Genomic DNA, 7,303 nt, shown 5'->3' with positions numbered 1-7,303 from the left:
AGAAGGTGCACCGAGGCTACCACCTCAGGCGTGGGGGACGCTACGACAGTGAGGAGGATTGGAGCCCCTCGCCCGAACCACCAGGTCCGCAAGCCTTCAGCCGGGCCATACGACGGGCGCCGTTCCCGACCCGGTTCCGGGCCCCGACTACCATCGCCAAGTACTCGGGGGAAACAAGGCCGGAGTTGTGGCTTGCGGACTACCGGCTGGCCTACCAGCTGGGAGGAACGGACGACGACAACCTCATCATCCGCAACCTCCCCCTATTCCTCTCCGACGCCGCCCGAGCCTGGCTGGAGCATCTGCCTCCTGCGCAGATCTCCAACTGGGACGACCTGGTCAAGGCCTTCGCTGGAAACTTCCAGGGCACGTACATGCGCCCTGGGAACTCCTGGGACCTCCGAAGCTGCCGCCAGCAGCCAGGGGAATCCCTGCGAGAGTACATCCGGCGGTTTTCGAAGCAGCGCACCGAGCGATGCCACAGCCAGCCCATGCTAGTCTTAGCAATTAAGCATGCATCTAGACCGGCCTCCTCTTTTGCAAAATCAACTAAATAAAGTTTGTCGTCTAGTACACCCTTAAAAGCTAGTGAACCATCACTTCTTCTAAAGACAGACACATCTACATTTGTGAATAAGCAATTATAACCCATATTACACAGTTGACTAACAGACAACGGATTATATCCGAGTGATTCTACTAAAAACACATTAGAAATGGAATGCTCGGATGAAATTGCTATTTTTCCTAGACCTTTAACCTTTCCTTGGTTCCCATCACCGAATATGATTGAATCTTGGGAATCCTTGTTCTTGACGTAGGAGGTGAACATCTTCTTCTCCCCCGTCATGTGGTTTGTGCATCCGCTGTTGATAATCCAGCTTGAGCCCCCGGATGCATAAACCTGCAAGGCAATTTAGGCTTGGGTCTTAGGTACCCAACTCTTGTTGGGTCCTACAAGGTTAGTAACAATGGTCTTAGGGACCCAAATGCAAGCTTTATCTCCCTTGCATTTTGCCCCTAATTTCCTAGCAATCACCTTCTTATCCTTTCTACAAATTGCAAAGGAAGCATTGCAAGCATAATAAATTGTAGAAGGTTCATCAACTATTTTCCTAGGAATATGAGCAACATTTCTCCTAGGCATATGATGAATGACATTTTTCCTAGGCATATCTCTACCATGCACATAGGAAGAACTTGAAGCAAACATTGCATTTGGATCATAAGCATTACAACTCCTATCATGATGAACATTTCTAGAAAATTTCCTATCATAAATAAATGTATGATTCTTTTGAGCACTATTAGTCATAGGAGCCTTCCCTTTCTCCTTGGCGGGAATGGGAGCCTTATGACTTGTTAAGTTCTTGGCTTCTCTCTTAAAGCCAAGCCCATCCTTAATTGAGGGGTGTCTACCAATCGTGTAGGCATCCCTTGCAAATTTTAGTTTATCAAATTCACTTTTGCTAGTCTTAAGTTGAGCATTAAGACTAGTCACTTCATCATTTAATTTAGAAATGGCAACTAGGTGTTCACTACAAGCATCAACATTAAAGTCCTTACACCTATTGCAAATCATAACATGTTCTTCACAAGAGGTTGATTTATTAGCTATTTCTAACTTAGCATTCAAGTCATCATTTATACTCTTTAAGCTAGAAATGGATTCATGGCATGTAGACAATTCATGTGAAAGCATTTCATTTCTTTTAATTTCTAAAGCAAGAGAATTTTGTGCACTTACAAATTTATCATGCTCTTCATATAAAAGATCTTCTTGCTTTTCTAAAAGTCTATTTTTCTCATTCAAAGCATCAATCAACTCATTGATCTTACCAATTTTAGTTCTATCTAATCCTTTGAATAAACATGCATAGTCTATTTCATCATCACTGGATTCATCATCACTTGAAGAAGCATATGTAATAGTACTTCTAGTATTTACCTTCTTCTCCTTTGCCATGAGGCATGTGTGATGCTCGTTGGGAAAGAGGGACGACTTGTTGAAGGCCGAGGCGGCGAGTCCTTCATTGTCGGAGTCGGATGATGAACAATCCGAGTCCCACTCCTTTCCAAGGTGTGCCTCGCCCTTAGCCTTCTTGTAGTTCCTTTTCTTTTCCCTCTTCTTTCCTTGATCCTGGTCACTGTCATTATTGGGACAATTAGAAATAAAATGACCAACCTTACCACACTTGAAGCAGGAGCGCTTTCCCTTCGTCTTGCTTTTGTTTGGATGCTCCTTGCGACCTTTGAGCGCCGTCTTGAAGCGCTTGATGATGAGGGTCATTTCATCCTCGTTTAGCCCGGCCGCCTCAATTTGCGCCACCTTACTAGGTAGCGTCTCCCTGCTATTTGTTGCCTTGAGAGCAATGGCTTGAGGCTCATGGATTGGGCCATTTAGTGCCTCATCAACGTATCTTGCCTCCTTGATCATCATTCTCCCGCTCACAAACTTCCCAAGTATTTCTTCTGGCGTCATCTTGATGTACCTAGGATTCTCACGAATAGAGTTGACAAGATGAGGATCAAGGACGGTGAAGGACCTTAGCATAAGTCGGACGACGTCGTGGTCTGTCCATCGCGTGCTTCCATAGCTCCTTATTTTGTTGATGAGGGTCTTGAGCCTGTTGTACGTTTGGGTTGGCTCCTCCCCCCTGATCATTGCGAACCTTCCTAGTTCGCCTTCCACCAACTCCATCTTGGTGAGCATGGTAACGTCGTTCCCCTCATGTGAGATTTTGAGGGTGTCCCAGATCTGCTTGGCATTGTCCAAGCCGCTCACTTTATTGTACTCTTCCCTGCACAAAGATGCTAAAAGAACAGTAGTAGCTTGTGCATTTTTATGGATTTGTTCATTGATAAACATGGAGTTATCGGAACTATCAAATTGCATCCCATTTTCTACTATCTCCCATATACTTGGATGAAGATAAAACAAGTGGCTACGCATTTTGTGACTCCAAAATCCATAGTCCTCTCCATCAAAGTGTGGGGGTTTACCAAGTGGAATGGAAAGCAAATGAGCATTTGAATTATGCGGAATACGAGAGTAATCAAAAGAAAAGTTCGAGTTAACCGTTTTCTTTTTCTCCTCGTATTCTTCATCCTTTTGAGAAGAGGAAGATTCGTCGCTGTCGTAGTAGACAACCTTCCTGATGCGCCTCTTCTTCTTTCCATCTTTCTTCTTTTGACTTGAGCCGGAGTCATTGACTTTGTCGTTCCTTGGCTTGTTGAAGATGGACTCCTTCTCATTGTCGTTGACCACCATCCCCTTTCCCTTAGGATCCATCTCTTTGGGCGATTAGTCCCTTTCTTGAAGAGAACGGCTCCGATACCAATTGAGAGCACCTAGAGGGGGGGGGGTGAATAGGTGATCCTGTTGAAACTTAAAACTTAAAGCCACAAACTTGATTAAGTGTTAGAGCAATAAAGCCAAGTGGCTAGAGAGGAGTTCTTGCAAGACACAATAACCACAAAGATATCAACACAGAGAGGCACAGTGGTTTATCCCGTGGTTCGACCAAGTCAACACTTGCCTACTCCACGTTGTGGCGTCCCAACGGACGAGGGTTGCAATCAACCCCTCTCAAGTGATCCAACGATCCACTTGAATACCACGGTGTTTCTTTTCCTTTCACTATATCCCGTTTGCGAGGAATCTCCACAACTTGGAGTCTCTCGCCCTTACAAAAGATGATCACAAAAGAACACGGAAGTAAGGATGGGATGAGCAACACACACAAGTCCACAACAAATACGCACACACACACGGCCAAGACTTGAGCTTTAATGAATATCACAAAGTTCTCACTAGAACGGAGCTCAAATCACTAAGAAAGTCAAACGAGTGCGCAAGAACGAAGTGTGAATGATCAAGAATGCTCAAAGTGTGCTTGGTGTCTTCCTCCATGCGCCTAGGGGTCCCTTTTATAGCCCCAAGGCAGCTAGGAGCCGTTGAGAGCATTCCAGGAAGGCAATTCTTGCCTTCTGTCGACTGGCGCACCGGACAGTCCGGTGCACCACCGGACACTGTCCGGTGCAGATTTCTTTCCTGTTTTGGCGCAGCCGACCGTTGGTGATTTGGAGCCATTGGCGCACCGGACAGTCCGGTGCCCCTTCAGACCGTTGGCTCGGCCACGCGTCACGCGCGGATTGCGCGGCCGACCGTTGGCTCGGCCGACCGTTGGCTCACCGGACAGTCCGGTGAATTTTAGCCATACGCCGCCGACGATTTCCCGAGGGCGGCCTTTTCACCAGAGCCAGCCTGGCGCACCGGACATTTTCCGGTGCACCACCGGACAGTCCGGTGCACCCAGACTGAGCAGAGTCTTGGCTGCTCGAGCCAAGTCTTTTCCAATTGTATTTTCTCTAATTCTAGCACTTAGACAAATATGTTAGTACACAAAAACCAATGTACTAAGTCTAGAATCATACCTTTGTATTGATTTGCACTTTGTCCACCCTTTGGCATATACTCATTCCCTTAATGTGTGTTGGGCACTTAATCACCAAAATCTTATAGAAATGGCCCAAGGGCACATTTCCCTTTCAATCTCCCCCTTTTTGGTGATTTATGCCAACACAACAAAAAGCGACTAAAAGAAGTGCAACATCAATGCAAATGAGAACACAAATTTGTTTTGATTCAAATTTGGCATATTTGGATCATTCTTTGCCACCACTTGGTTTGTTTTTGCAAAACAAACTCAATTTCCTATCTCTAAGTCAAATTCACTTGTTGAGGCATAGAGAAAGGTATTTCAAAAGAAATTGATCACTGATTCAAAAACTCCCCCTATTTCCCATAATCAAACATTCTCCCCACAAGAGACCAACTTTTGACAAAAAGAGACTATAAGAGTATTTTGACAAAACAAAAACTCTAACTCTACTATTTTCAAAATTCTCAAGTGGTAGCTGATCCATTTGTTGCTTTGGCCTTATTTCCTCCCCCTTTGGCATCAAGCACCAAAACGAGATCAATCTTGGCCCTTAAACCCCATTGCCTCACCAAAATTGTCAGTTAAGAGCAAAAGGCAATAAGAGACATAGAGATGAACTTGGAGTAAGTTACCCTCTTATCGGAGTGCAGTGGAAGTCTTTCATGGTCCAAGTCCACCTTTCCCTTTCAATTCACCTTTGAGACTAAATTAAGAACACTCAAGCACATGGTTAGTCTCAAAGGATCAAGTTGTAGCACAACTTCCCCTAAATATGTGCATCACTTGCAAATGGACTTGTGAGGTCCGGGGAGTGCTTGTACAACTTGAGCACCATACATAAACAACAAATTGCATAAGGAACATGATCAAGGCATAAAACACATGTATGCTATAAATCAATCCAAGTTCCGCGAATCTAAGACATTTAGCTCACTACGCAGCCTGCAAAAGGTCTTCTCATCTAGAGGCTTGGTAAAGATATCGGCTAGCTGGTTCTCGGTGCTAACATAAAACACTTCAATATCTCCCTTTTGCTGGTGGTCTCTCAAAAAGTGATGCTGGATGTCTATGTGCTTAGTGCGGCTGTGTTCAACAGGATTATCCGCCATGCTGATAGCACTCTCATTATCACATAGGAGTGGGACTTTGCTCAGATTGTAGCCAAAGTCCCAAAGGGTTTGCCTCATCCAAAGTAGTTGCGCGCAACACTGTCCTGCGGCAACATACTCGGCCTCAGCGGTGGATAGGGCAACAGAAGTTTGTTTCTTAGAACTCCAAGACACCAGGGACCTTCCTAAGAATTGGCACGTCCCTGATGTACTCTTCCTATCGACCTTGCATCCAGCATAATCGGAGTCTGAGTATCCAATTAAGTCAAAGGTAGACCCCTTTGGATACCAGATCCCGAAGCAAGGCGTAGCGACTAAATATCTAAGAATTCGCTTCACAGCCACTAAGTGACACTCCCTTGGATCGGATTGAAATCTAGCACACATGTATACACTAAGCATAATATTCGGTCTACTAGCACATAAGTAAAGTAAGGAACCTATCATAGACCGATATGATTTTTGATCAACAGACTTACCTCCTTTGTTGAGGTCGACATGTCTGTCCGTTCCCATTGGAGTCTTTGTGGGCTTGGCGTCCTTCATCCCAAACCGCTTGATCAAGTTTTGTGTGTACTTCGTTTGGGAGATGAAAGTGCCCTCCTTGAGTTGCTTCACTTGGAACCCAAGGAAGTAGTTCAACTCGCCCATCATCGACATTTCGAACTTTTGAGTCATCACCCTGCTAAACTCTTCACAAGTCTTTTGGTTAGTAGAACCAAATATTATGTCATCGACATAAATTTGGCACACAAATAAATCACCATCACATGTCTTAGTAAAAAGAGTTGGATCGGCTTTCCTGAAGCGTCCCTAATCCTCTGGGACTCAAATGTGATACAATTACTAGTCCCAGGAGGCTAGTAAACACATTTATACATCAGATGATTTCAGATCTGCTTAAACGACAAACCTATAAAGGTGGCGAACAACTTTAAGAGTTGGTCCACAACTCGGGACATATCATCAGAGTGGGGCTGAAGCCCGATATACGCAGTGAAGCAAATCAGCGGTCCAACAGCCACATGCAAGGTTGGGAACAGTCGTAACTCTTACCCGATCTCCTTTTTCTGAAAAAAATAAATAAGCAAGGGTGAGTACAAACGTACTCAGCAGCCCACCTTCACCCGCGGAATGGGGAAATCAGATATAATGCATGGAATATCTGGAGCTCAGGATATTTTGCAGAAACAACAATATTTTATGCAGGGTTGTTTTGTAAAACATTTTGTATTTTGCAAAGCGCATCCTCTCCTAAAGGAGCAGGAAGTTTTTGAATATTAGAATAAAAATCCCCTGGACTAAACCATCCAGGTATCTCAGTAGTTTCCCACTGGTTTTCATTTTCAAAAACAGCTACTGGACTTCCCGTCCACCATAGCTCACGGCTCAACCGTCGGACCTTTTAAAAATCACTTTTCTCAAACGCACCGTTTTTGAAAACCAAACATTAATTGCCATACCATACCAGACTCGTCCATTCCTGTGGACACGGACTATTCGAATAGGTTTTCAAACTCTACGCAGAGGTGTACACTTTACCCACTAGTCCGGCTCTGCGATCTCATGATCAGTGAGATCTGAATCCGAATCTCTTTCCTCCCTTGCACGTCCTAACCTTAACGGTTATACCGGAAGGAGTCAGACCACCGCCATGTCTAAGCCGGACAAAACATCCCCCCTCCTTATCCTCTCGGTGCTCCCCAGCCTTCATAACCCTAGGGTTGGACCGTACGAGTTCCGATTGAG

Source organism: Zea mays, chromosome 1 (genome assembly GCF_902167145.1).
Source record: "Zea mays cultivar B73 chromosome 1, Zm-B73-REFERENCE-NAM-5.0, whole genome shotgun sequence".
In the NCBI taxonomy this organism is placed as follows: Eukaryota; Viridiplantae; Streptophyta; class Magnoliopsida; order Poales; family Poaceae; genus Zea; species Zea mays.
Note: the sequence above shows the minus strand (reverse complement) of the source record.